This window comes from Schistocerca serialis, unplaced genomic scaffold (assembly GCF_023864345.2).
Source record: "Schistocerca serialis cubense isolate TAMUIC-IGC-003099 unplaced genomic scaffold, iqSchSeri2.2 HiC_scaffold_1265, whole genome shotgun sequence".
In the NCBI taxonomy this organism is placed as follows: domain Eukaryota; kingdom Metazoa; phylum Arthropoda; class Insecta; order Orthoptera; family Acrididae; genus Schistocerca; species Schistocerca serialis.
Window position 1 is genome coordinate 183,711 of NW_026047475.1, and position 9,487 is coordinate 193,197.

The following is a 9,487-nucleotide window of genomic DNA, read 5'->3' on the forward strand; positions in this document are numbered from 1 at the left end:
ATAATTTTAGCAGAGCGTGGTTTCGATCCACGGACCTCTGGGTTATGAGCCCAGCACGCTCCCACTGCGCCACTCTGCTGGCTAGGCTTGCGCCCGCTCTTCGCCACGTGACGTGGGACACTTGGGAAGTGTTGTCTGCGTCGCTTTCACACGCCTGTATTTAATTGCGTATCATCTCCTACAGCTCTCAGCTTGACTTGTCTCGACTTTGCTCGACTGACGCTACGCTGACGCTTGCAGGCAGCGATATTTACCACGATCGACTCGACATGCAGCTGCGAGATGCACAGGAGCAACAAAGCACTCCACGATGCGGCGACATACGAAATCCACTGCCCAGCTACGCGTCGGCAACTAACAAAATGCCGACCCTGCCAGGATTCGAACCTGGAATCTTCTGATCCGTAGTCAGACGCGTTATCCGTTGCGCCACAGGGCCAATGGCAGCACTTCTTTCTACGAGACAAGTGCAATTGGCTAAGAAACGTGTTCTCCATGGCTGAGCAAGCTCCCAAGGAAGGTACCTTTCGTGCAGCTGCGTGGCCGCAGTGCGCCTGCAGAGCTTAGAGCTTGCCACGCATCTGCTCTCGCTGTTCGACAGGTAGCAGAAGGCAAGGCGCGCGTTTTCCCGCGTTTTCTCGACGACGAGAGCCGGTTGATGTGCATGTAAGCGTAGCATATGAAACAAGAATAGCACGAAGCATTGGTAGTCAGGTGCCAAAGTCGCAGTATGGCATCAGGTGGCGATCGTATGTTTCTGTGGCCACCACTGGTTTGCAGCAAAGTGAATACCGCTAACTGAGAGCGCTGTGTTGTAGCCCCAGTGGCGCAATTGGTTAGCGCACGGTACTTATAAGGCAGTAGCCGTGAGCAATGCCGGGGTTGTGAGTTCGAGCCTCACCTGGGGCATACTTTTATTTCATAGCAGCTGTCCCTGACAGCAACAGGAGGCTAGGTTTGAGATGTATCAGCTATTTGAGTAACATAATTGTGCATTCGAGACGCTAGCTGCGTCTTCCTCGGTAGTATAGTGGTTAGTATCCCCGCCTGTCACGCGGGAGACCGGGGTTCGATTCCCCGCCGGGGAGGTGCGATTTTTATCTCACAAACCTGTTCGAGTGTTGCCCGTATGGGGGTCGTAAGAGCATTAACTTTGCGACCGTGGAGTGTAGTTGGTGCGAAATCTTAAAAAATGCTACATCTTAGGAAGTGGTTCTCGCATTCTTCACACTTCAGAATTACGGGGTTTGCTGTTAACGCTGAGTCAAAGCACCCCAGCCCACGCTGTGGGCGTAATAATAGAGCTCGACGCAGTCCGCAAAATAAATAGTTTTAGCAGAGCGTGGTTTCGATCCACGGACCTCTGGGTTATGGGCCCAGCACGCTCCCACTGCGCCACTCTGCTGGCTAGGCTTGCGCCCGCTCTTCGCCACGTGACGTGGGACACTTGGGAAGTGTTGTCTGCGTCGCTTTCACACGCCTGTATTTAATTGCGTATCATCTCCTACAGCTCTCAGCTTGACTTGTCTCGACTTTGCTCGACTGACGCTACGCTGACGCTTGCAGGCAGCGATATTTACCACGATCGACTCGACATGCAGCTGCGAGATGCACAGGAGCAACAAAGCACTCCACGATGCGGCGACATACGAAATCCACTGCCCAGCTACGCGTCGGCAACTAACAAAATGCCGACCCTGCCAGGATTCGAACCTGGAATCTTCTGATCCGTAGTCAGACGCGTTATCCGTTGCGCCACAGGGCCAATGGCAGCACTTCTTTCTACGAGACAAGTGCAATTGGCTAAGAAACGTGTTCTCCATGGCTGAGCAAGCTCCCAAGGAAGGTACCTTTCGTGCAGCTGCGTGGCCGCAGTGCGCCTGCAGAGCTTAGAGCTTGCCACGCATCTGCTCTCGCTGTTCGACAGGTAGCAGAAGGCAAGGCGCGCGTTTTCCCGCGTTTTCTCGACGACGAGAGCCGGTTGATGTGCATGTAAGCGTAGCATATGAAACAAGAATAGCACGAAGCATTGGTAGTCAGGTGCCAAAGTCGCAGTATGGCATCAGGTGGCGATCGTATGTTTCTGTGGCCACCACTGGTTTGCAGCAAAGTGAATACCGCTAACTGAGAGCGCTGTGTTGTAGCCCCAGTGGCGCAATTGGTTAGCGCACGGTACTTATAAGGCAGTAGCCGTGAGCAATGCCGGGGTTGTGAGTTCGAGCCTCACCTGGGGCATACTTTTATTTCATAGCAGCTGTCCCTGACAGCAACAGGAGGCTAGGTTTGAGATGTATCAGCTATTTGAGTAACATAATTGTGCATTCGAGACGCTAGCTGCGTCTTCCTCGGTAGTATAGTGGTTAGTATCCCCGCCTGTCACGCGGGAGACCGGGGTTCGATTCCCCGCCGGGGAGGTGCGATTTTTATCTCACAAACCTGTTCGAGTGTTGCCCGTATGGGGGTCGTAAGAGCATTAACTTTGCGACCGTGGAGTGTAGTTGGTGCGAAATCTTAAAAAATGCTACATCTTAGGAAGTGGTTCTCGCATTCTTCACACTTCAGAATTACGGGGTTTGCTGTTAACGCTGAGTCAAAGCACCGCAGCCCACGCTGTGGGCGTAATAATAGAGCTCGACGCAGTCCGCAAAATAAATAGTTTTAGCAGAGCGTGGTTTCGATCCACGGACCTCTGGGTTATGGGCCCAGCACGCTCCCACTGCGCCACTCTGCTGGCTAGGCTTGCGCCCGCTCTTCGCCACGTGACGTGGGACACTTGGGAAGTGTTGTCTGCGTCGCTTTCACACGCCTGTATTTAATTGCGTATCATCTCCTACAGCTCTCAGCTTGACTTGTCTCGACTTTGCTCGACTGACGCTACGCTGACGCTTGCAGGCAGCGATATTTACCACGATCGACTCGACATGCAGCTGCGAGATGCACAGGAGCAACAAAGCACTCCACGATGCGGCGACATACGAAATCCACTGCCCAGCTACGCGTCGGCAACTAACAAAATGCCGACCCTGCCAGGATTCGAACCTGGAATCTTCTGATCCGTAGTCAGACGCGTTATCCGTTGCGCCACAGGGCCAATGGCAGCACTTCTTTCTACGAGACAAGTGCAATTGGCTAAGAAACGTGTTCTCCATGGCTGAGCAAGCTCCCAAGGAAGGTACCTTTCGTGCAGCTGCGTGGCCGCAGTGCGCCTGCAGAGCTTAGAGCTTGCCACGCATCTGCTCTCGCTGTTCGACAGGTAGCAGAAGGCAAGGCGCGCGTTTTCCCGCGTTTTCTCGACGACGAGAGCCGGTTGATGTGCATGTAAGCGTAGCATATGAAACAAGAATAGCACGAAGCATTGGTAGTCAGGTGCCAAAGTCGCAGTATGGCATCAGGTGGCGATCGTATGTTTCTGTGGCCACCACTGGTTTGCAGCAAAGTGAATACCGCTAACTGAGAGCGCTGTGTTGTAGCCCCAGTGGCGCAATTGGTTAGCGCACGGTACTTATAAGGCAGTAGCCGTGAGCAATGCCGGGGTTGTGAGTTCGAGCCTCACCTGGGGCATACTTTTATTTCATAGCAGCTGTCCCTGACAGCAACAGGAGGCTAGGTTTGAGATGTATCAGCTATTTGAGTAACATAATTGTGCATTCGAGACGCTAGCTGCGTCTTCCTCGGTAGTATAGTGGTTAGTATCCCCGCCTGTCACGCGGGAGACCGGGGTTCGATTCCCCGCCGGGGAGGTGCGATTTTTATCTCACAAACCTGTTCGAGTGTTGCCCGTATGGGGGTCGTAAGAGCATTAACTTTGCGACCGTGGAGTGTAGTTGGTGCGAAATCTTAAAAAATGCTACATCTTAGGAAGTGGTTCTCGCATTCTTCACACTTCAGAATTACGGGGTTTGCTGTTAACGCTGAGTCAAAGCACCCCAGCCCACGCTGTGGGCGTAATAATAGAGCTCGACGCAGTCCGCAAAATAAATAGTTTTAGCAGAGCGTGGTTTCGATCCACGGACCTCTGGGTTATGGGCCCAGCACGCTCCCACTGCGCCACTCTGCTGGCTAGGCTTGCGCCCGCTCTTCGCCACGTGACGTGGGACACTTGGGAAGTGTTGTCTGCGTCGCTTTCATTCGCCTGTATTTAATTGCGTATCATCTCCTACAGCTCTCAGCTTGACTTGTCTCGACTTTGCTCGACTGACGCTACGCTGACGCTTGCAGGCAGCGATATTTACCACGATCGACTCGACATGCAGCTGCGAGATGCACAGGAGCAACAAAGCACTCCACGATGCGGCGACATACGAAATCCACTGCCCAGCTACGCGTCGGCAACTAACAAAATGCCGACCCTGCCAGGATTCGAACCTGGAATCTTCTGATCCGTAGTCAGACGCGTTATCCGTTGCGCCACAGGGCCAATGGCAGCACTTCTTTCTACGAGACAAGTGCAATTGGCTAAGAAACGTGTTCTCCATGGCTGAGCAAGCTCCCAAGGAAGGTACCTTTCGTGCAGCTGCGTGGCCGCAGTGCGCCTGCAGAGCTTAGAGCTTGCCACGCATCTGCTCTCGCTGTTCGACAGGTAGCAGAAGGCAAGGCGCGCGTTTTCCCGCGTTTTCTCGACGACGAGAGCCGGTTGATGTGCATGTAAGCGTAGCATATGAAACAAGAATAGCACGAAGCATTGGTAGTCAGGTGCCAAAGTCGCAGTATGGCATCAGGTGGCGATCGTATGTTTCTGTGGCCACCACTGGTTTGCAGCAAAGTGAATACCGCTAACTGAGAGCGCTGTGTTGTAGCCCCAGTGGCGCAATTGGTTAGCGCACGGTACTTATAAGGCAGTAGCCGTGAGCAATGCCGGGGTTGTGAGTTCGAGCCTCACCTGGGGCATACTTTTATTTCATAGCAGCTGTCTCTGACAGCAACAGGAGGCTAGGTTTGAGATGTATCAGCTATTTGAGTAACATAATTGTGCATTCGAGACGCTAGCTGCGTCTTCCTCGGTAGTATAGTGGTTAGTATCCCCGCCTGTCACGCGGGAGACCGGGGTTCGATTCCCCGCCGGGGAGGTGCGATTTTTATCTCACAAACCTGTTCGAGTGTTGCCCGTATGGGGGTCGTAAGAGCATTAACTTTGCGACCGTGGAGTGTAGTTGGTGCGAAATCTTAAAAAATGCTACATCTTAGGAAGTGGTTCTCGCATTCTTCACACTTCAGAATTACGGGGTTTGCTGTTAACGCTGAGTCAAAGCACCCCAGCCCACGCTGTGGGCGTAATAATAGAGCTCGACGCAGTCCGCAAAATAAATAATTTTAGCAGAGCGTGGTTTCGATCCACGGACCTCTGGGTTATGAGCCCAGCACGCTCCCACTGCGCCACTCTGCTGGCTAGGCTTGCGCCCGCTCTTCGCCACGTGACGTGGGACACTTGGGAAGTGTTGTCTGCGTCGCTTTCACACGCCTGTATTTAATTGCGTATCATCTCCTACAGCTCTCAGCTTGACTTGTCTCGACTTTGCTCGACTGACGCTACGCTGACGCTTGCAGGCAGCGATATTTACCACGATCGACTCGACATGCAGCTGCGAGATGCACAGGAGCAACAAAGCACTCCACGATGCGGCGACATACGAAATCCACTGCCCAGCTACGCGTCGGCAACTAACAAAATGCCGACCCTGCCAGGATTCGAACCTGGAATCTTCTGATCCGTAGTCAGACGCGTTATCCGTTGCGCCACAGGGCCAATGGCAGCACTTCTTTCTACGAGACAAGTGCAATTGGCTAAGAAACGTGTTCTCCATGGCTGAGCAAGCTCCCAAGGAAGGTACCTTTCGTGCAGCTGCGTGGCCGCAGTGCGCCTGCAGAGCTTAGAGCTTGCCACGCATCTGCTCTCGCTGTTCGACAGGTAGCAGAAGGCAAGGCGCGCGTTTTCCCGCGTTTTCTCGACGACGAGAGCCGGTTGATGTGCATGTAAGCGTAGCATATGAAACAAGAATAGCACGAAGCATTGGTAGTCAGGTGCCAAAGTCGCAGTATGGCATCAGGTGGCGATCGTATGTTTCTGTGGCCACCACTGGTTTGCAGCAAAGTGAATACCGCTAACTGAGAGCGCTGTGTTGTAGCCCCAGTGGCGCAATTGGTTAGCGCACGGTACTTATAAGGCAGTAGCCGTGAGCAATGCCGGGGTTGTGAGTTCGAGCCTCACCTGGGGCATACTTTTATTTCATAGCAGCTGTCCCTGACAGCAACAGGAGGCTAGGTTTGAGATGTATCAGCTATTTGAGTAACATAATTGTGCATTCGAGACGCTAGCTGCGTCTTCCTCGGTAGTATAGTGGTTAGTATCCCCGCCTGTCACGCGGGAGACCGGGGTTCGATTCCCCGCCGGGGAGGTGCGATTTTTATCTCACAAACCTGTTCGAGTGTTGCCCGTATGGGGGTCGTAAGAGCATTAACTTTGCGACCGTGGAGTGTAGTTGGTGCGAAATCTTAAAAAATGCTACATCTTAGGAAGTGGTTCTCGCATTCTTCACACTTCAGAATTACGGGGTTTGCTGTTAACGCTGAGTCAAAGCACCCCAGCCCACGCTGTGGGCGTAATAATAGAGCTCGACGCAGTCCGCAAAATAAATAGTTTTAGCAGAGCGTGGTTTCGATCCACGGACCTCTGGGTTATGGGCCCAGCACGCTCCCACTGCGCCACTCTGCTGGCTAGGCTTGCGCCCGCTCTTCGCCACGTGACGTGGGACACTTGGGAAGTGTTGTCTGCGTCGCTTTCACACGCCTGTATTTAATTGCGTATCATCTCCTACAGCTCTCAGCTTGACTTGTCTCGACTTTGCTCGACTGACGCTACGCTGACGCTTGCAGGCAGCGATATTTACCACGATCGACTCGACATGCAGCTGCGAGATGCACAGGAGCAACAAAGCACTCCACGATGCGGCGACATACGAAATCCACTGCCCAGCTACGCGTCGGCAACTAACAAAATGCCGACCCTGCCAGGATTCGAACCTGGAATCTTCTGATCCGTAGTCAGACGCGTTATCCGTTGCGCCACAGGGCCAATGGCAGCACTTCTTTCTACGAGACAAGTGCAATTGGCTAAGAAACGTGTTCTCCATGGCTGAGCAAGCTCCCAAGGAAGGTACCTTTCGTGCAGCTGCGTGGCCGCAGTGCGCCTGCAGAGCTTAGAGCTTGCCACGCATCTGCTCTCGCTGTTCGACAGGTAGCAGAAGGCAAGGCGCGCGTTTTCCCGCGTTTTCTCGACGACGAGAGCCGGTTGATGTGCATGTAAGCGTAGCATATGAAACAAGAATAGCACGAAGCATTGGTAGTCAGGTGCCAAAGTCGCAGTATGGCATCAGGTGGCGATCGTATGTTTCTGTGGCCACCACTGGTTTGCAGCAAAGTGAATACCGCTAACTGAGAGCGCTGTGTTGTAGCCCCAGTGGCGCAATTGGTTAGCGCACGGTACTTATAAGGCAGTAGCCGTGAGCAATGCCGGGGTTGTGAGTTCGAGCCTCACCTGGGGCATACTTTTATTTCATAGCAGCTGTCCCTGACAGCAACAGGAGGCTAGGTTTGAGATGTATCAGCTATTTGAGTAACATAATTGTGCATTCGAGACGCTAGCTGCGTCTTCCTCGGTAGTATAGTGGTTAGTATCCCCGCCTGTCACGCGGGAGACCGGGGTTCGATTCCCCGCCGGGGAGGTGCGATTTTTATCTCACAAACCTGTTCGAGTGTTGCCCGTATGGGGGTCGTAAGAGCATTAACTTTGCGACCGTGGAGTGTAGTTGGTGCGAAATCTTAAAAAATGCTACATCTTAGGAAGTGGTTCTCGCATTCTTCACACTTCAGAATTACGGGGTTTGCTGTTAACGCTGAGTCAAAGCACCCCAGCCCACGCTGTGGGCGTAATAATAGAGCTCGACGCAGTCCGCAAAATAAATAGTTTTAGCAGAGCGTGGTTTCGATCCACGGACCTCTGGGTTATGGGCCCAGCACGCTCCCACTGCGCCACTCTGCTGGCTAGGCTTGCGCCCGCTCTTCGCCACGTGACGTGGGACACTTGGGAAGTGTTGTCTGCGTCGCTTTCACACGCCTGTATTTAATTGCGTATCATCTCCTACAGCTCTCAGCTTGACTTGTCTCGACTTTGCTCGACTGACGCTACGCTGACGCTTGCAGGCAGCGATATTTACCACGATCGACTCGACATGCAGCTGCGAGATGCACAGGAGCAACAAAGCACTCCACGATGCGGCGACATACGAAATCCACTGCCCAGCTACGCGTCGGCAACTAACAAAATGCCGACCCTGCCAGGATTCGAACCTGGAATCTTCTGATCCGTAGTCAGACGCGTTATCCGTTGCGCCACAGGGCCAATGGCAGCACTTCTTTCTACGAGACAAGTGCAATTCGCTAAGAAACGTGTTCTCCATGGCTGAGCAAGCTCCCAAGGAAGGTACCTTTCGTGCAGCTGCGTGGCCGCAGTGCGCCTGCAGAGCTTAGAGCTTGCCACGCATCTGCTCTCGCTGTTCGACAGGTAGCAGAAGGCAAGGCGCGCGTTTTCCCGCGTTTTCTCGACGACGAGAGCCGGTTGATGTGCATGTAAGCGTAGCATATGAAACAAGAATAGCACGAAGCATTGGTAGTCAGGTGCCAAAGTCGCAGTATGGCATCAGGTGGCGATCGTATGTTTCTGTGGCCACCACTGGTTTGCAGCAAAGTGAATACCGCTAACTGAGAGCGCTGTGTTGTAGCCCCAGTGGCGCAATTGGTTAGCGCACGGTACTTATAAGGCAGTAGCCGTGAGCAATGCCGGGGTTGTGAGTTCGAGCCTCACCTGGGGCATACTTTTATTTCATAGCAGCTGTCCCTGACAGCAACAGGAGGCTAGGTTTGAGATGTATCAGCTATTTGAGTAACATAATTGTGCATTCGAGACGCTAGCTGCGTCTTCCTCGGTAGTATAGTGGTTAGTATCCCCGCCTGTCACGCGGGAGACCGGGGTTCGATTCCCCGCCGGGGAGGTGCGATTTTTATCTCACAAACCTGTTCGAGTGTTGCCCGTATGGGGGTCGTAAGAGCATTAACTTTGCGACCGTGGAGTGTAGTTGGTGCGAAATCTTAAAAAATGCTACATCTTAGGAAGTGGTTCTCGCATTCTTCACACTTCAGAATTACGGGGTTTGCTGTTAACGCTGAGTCAAAGCACCCCAGCCCACGCTGTGGGCGTAATAATAGAGCTCGACGCAGTCCGCAAAATAAATAGTTTTAGCAGAGCGTGGTTTCGATCCACGGACCTCTGGGTTATGGGCCCAGCACGCTCCCACTGCGCCACTCTGCTGGCTAGGCTTGCGCCCGCTCTTCGCCACGTGACGTGGGACACTTGGGAAGTGTTGTCTGCGTCGCTTTCACACGCCTGTATTTAATTGCGTATCATCTCCTACAGCTCTCAGCTTGACTTGTCTCG

At 53.2% G+C, this 9,487-nt stretch overlaps 29 non-coding genes across 29 annotated transcripts; 14 read left to right on the top strand and 15 right to left on the bottom strand.

Moving 5' to 3' along the window:
• Positions 1-7: 7 nt before the first annotated feature.
• Positions 8-79, bottom strand: Trnam-cau (transfer RNA methionine (anticodon CAU)). The gene has a single exon. It is a non-coding gene; the product is annotated as a tRNA-Met (tRNA).
• A 287-nt stretch (positions 80-366) lies between these two features.
• Positions 367-439, bottom strand: Trnar-acg (transfer RNA arginine (anticodon ACG)). Its single transcript has one exon. It is a non-coding gene; the product is annotated as a tRNA-Arg (tRNA).
• A 378-nt stretch (positions 440-817) lies between these two features.
• On the top strand, positions 818-909 carry Trnai-uau (transfer RNA isoleucine (anticodon UAU)). The gene is given in 2 exon segments: positions 818-855; positions 874-909. It is a non-coding gene; the product is annotated as a tRNA-Ile (tRNA).
• A 107-nt stretch (positions 910-1,016) lies between these two features.
• Positions 1,017-1,088, top strand: Trnad-guc (transfer RNA aspartic acid (anticodon GUC)). Its single transcript has one exon. It is a non-coding gene; the product is annotated as a tRNA-Asp (tRNA).
• A 245-nt stretch (positions 1,089-1,333) lies between these two features.
• Positions 1,334-1,405, bottom strand: Trnam-cau (transfer RNA methionine (anticodon CAU)). Its single transcript has one exon. It is a non-coding gene; the product is annotated as a tRNA-Met (tRNA).
• A 287-nt stretch (positions 1,406-1,692) lies between these two features.
• Trnar-acg (transfer RNA arginine (anticodon ACG)) lies at positions 1,693-1,765 on the bottom strand. Its single transcript has one exon. It is a non-coding gene; the product is annotated as a tRNA-Arg (tRNA).
• A 378-nt stretch (positions 1,766-2,143) lies between these two features.
• Trnai-uau (transfer RNA isoleucine (anticodon UAU)) lies at positions 2,144-2,235 on the top strand. The gene is given in 2 exon segments: positions 2,144-2,181; positions 2,200-2,235. It is a non-coding gene; the product is annotated as a tRNA-Ile (tRNA).
• A 107-nt stretch (positions 2,236-2,342) lies between these two features.
• Positions 2,343-2,414, top strand: Trnad-guc (transfer RNA aspartic acid (anticodon GUC)). The gene has a single exon. It is a non-coding gene; the product is annotated as a tRNA-Asp (tRNA).
• A 245-nt stretch (positions 2,415-2,659) lies between these two features.
• Trnam-cau (transfer RNA methionine (anticodon CAU)) lies at positions 2,660-2,731 on the bottom strand. The gene has a single exon. It is a non-coding gene; the product is annotated as a tRNA-Met (tRNA).
• A 287-nt stretch (positions 2,732-3,018) lies between these two features.
• On the bottom strand, positions 3,019-3,091 carry Trnar-acg (transfer RNA arginine (anticodon ACG)). Its single transcript has one exon. It is a non-coding gene; the product is annotated as a tRNA-Arg (tRNA).
• Positions 3,092-3,469: 378 nt separating this feature from the next.
• On the top strand, positions 3,470-3,561 carry Trnai-uau (transfer RNA isoleucine (anticodon UAU)). The gene is given in 2 exon segments: positions 3,470-3,507; positions 3,526-3,561. It is a non-coding gene; the product is annotated as a tRNA-Ile (tRNA).
• Positions 3,562-3,668: 107 nt separating this feature from the next.
• Positions 3,669-3,740, top strand: Trnad-guc (transfer RNA aspartic acid (anticodon GUC)). The gene has a single exon. It is a non-coding gene; the product is annotated as a tRNA-Asp (tRNA).
• Positions 3,741-3,985: 245 nt separating this feature from the next.
• Positions 3,986-4,057, bottom strand: Trnam-cau (transfer RNA methionine (anticodon CAU)). Its single transcript has one exon. It is a non-coding gene; the product is annotated as a tRNA-Met (tRNA).
• Positions 4,058-4,344: 287 nt separating this feature from the next.
• Trnar-acg (transfer RNA arginine (anticodon ACG)) lies at positions 4,345-4,417 on the bottom strand. Its single transcript has one exon. It is a non-coding gene; the product is annotated as a tRNA-Arg (tRNA).
• A 378-nt stretch (positions 4,418-4,795) lies between these two features.
• Trnai-uau (transfer RNA isoleucine (anticodon UAU)) lies at positions 4,796-4,887 on the top strand. The gene is given in 2 exon segments: positions 4,796-4,833; positions 4,852-4,887. It is a non-coding gene; the product is annotated as a tRNA-Ile (tRNA).
• Positions 4,888-4,994: 107 nt separating this feature from the next.
• On the top strand, positions 4,995-5,066 carry Trnad-guc (transfer RNA aspartic acid (anticodon GUC)). The gene has a single exon. It is a non-coding gene; the product is annotated as a tRNA-Asp (tRNA).
• Positions 5,067-5,311: 245 nt separating this feature from the next.
• Trnam-cau (transfer RNA methionine (anticodon CAU)) lies at positions 5,312-5,383 on the bottom strand. The gene has a single exon. It is a non-coding gene; the product is annotated as a tRNA-Met (tRNA).
• A 287-nt stretch (positions 5,384-5,670) lies between these two features.
• Positions 5,671-5,743, bottom strand: Trnar-acg (transfer RNA arginine (anticodon ACG)). The gene has a single exon. It is a non-coding gene; the product is annotated as a tRNA-Arg (tRNA).
• A 378-nt stretch (positions 5,744-6,121) lies between these two features.
• On the top strand, positions 6,122-6,213 carry Trnai-uau (transfer RNA isoleucine (anticodon UAU)). The gene is given in 2 exon segments: positions 6,122-6,159; positions 6,178-6,213. It is a non-coding gene; the product is annotated as a tRNA-Ile (tRNA).
• A 107-nt stretch (positions 6,214-6,320) lies between these two features.
• Trnad-guc (transfer RNA aspartic acid (anticodon GUC)) lies at positions 6,321-6,392 on the top strand. The gene has a single exon. It is a non-coding gene; the product is annotated as a tRNA-Asp (tRNA).
• A 245-nt stretch (positions 6,393-6,637) lies between these two features.
• On the bottom strand, positions 6,638-6,709 carry Trnam-cau (transfer RNA methionine (anticodon CAU)). Its single transcript has one exon. It is a non-coding gene; the product is annotated as a tRNA-Met (tRNA).
• A 287-nt stretch (positions 6,710-6,996) lies between these two features.
• Positions 6,997-7,069, bottom strand: Trnar-acg (transfer RNA arginine (anticodon ACG)). Its single transcript has one exon. It is a non-coding gene; the product is annotated as a tRNA-Arg (tRNA).
• Positions 7,070-7,447: 378 nt separating this feature from the next.
• On the top strand, positions 7,448-7,539 carry Trnai-uau (transfer RNA isoleucine (anticodon UAU)). The gene is given in 2 exon segments: positions 7,448-7,485; positions 7,504-7,539. It is a non-coding gene; the product is annotated as a tRNA-Ile (tRNA).
• Positions 7,540-7,646: 107 nt separating this feature from the next.
• On the top strand, positions 7,647-7,718 carry Trnad-guc (transfer RNA aspartic acid (anticodon GUC)). Its single transcript has one exon. It is a non-coding gene; the product is annotated as a tRNA-Asp (tRNA).
• A 245-nt stretch (positions 7,719-7,963) lies between these two features.
• Positions 7,964-8,035, bottom strand: Trnam-cau (transfer RNA methionine (anticodon CAU)). The gene has a single exon. It is a non-coding gene; the product is annotated as a tRNA-Met (tRNA).
• Positions 8,036-8,322: 287 nt separating this feature from the next.
• On the bottom strand, positions 8,323-8,395 carry Trnar-acg (transfer RNA arginine (anticodon ACG)). The gene has a single exon. It is a non-coding gene; the product is annotated as a tRNA-Arg (tRNA).
• Positions 8,396-8,773: 378 nt separating this feature from the next.
• On the top strand, positions 8,774-8,865 carry Trnai-uau (transfer RNA isoleucine (anticodon UAU)). The gene is given in 2 exon segments: positions 8,774-8,811; positions 8,830-8,865. It is a non-coding gene; the product is annotated as a tRNA-Ile (tRNA).
• Positions 8,866-8,972: 107 nt separating this feature from the next.
• Trnad-guc (transfer RNA aspartic acid (anticodon GUC)) lies at positions 8,973-9,044 on the top strand. The gene has a single exon. It is a non-coding gene; the product is annotated as a tRNA-Asp (tRNA).
• A 245-nt stretch (positions 9,045-9,289) lies between these two features.
• Positions 9,290-9,361, bottom strand: Trnam-cau (transfer RNA methionine (anticodon CAU)). Its single transcript has one exon. It is a non-coding gene; the product is annotated as a tRNA-Met (tRNA).
• Positions 9,362-9,487: the final 126 nt, after the last annotated feature.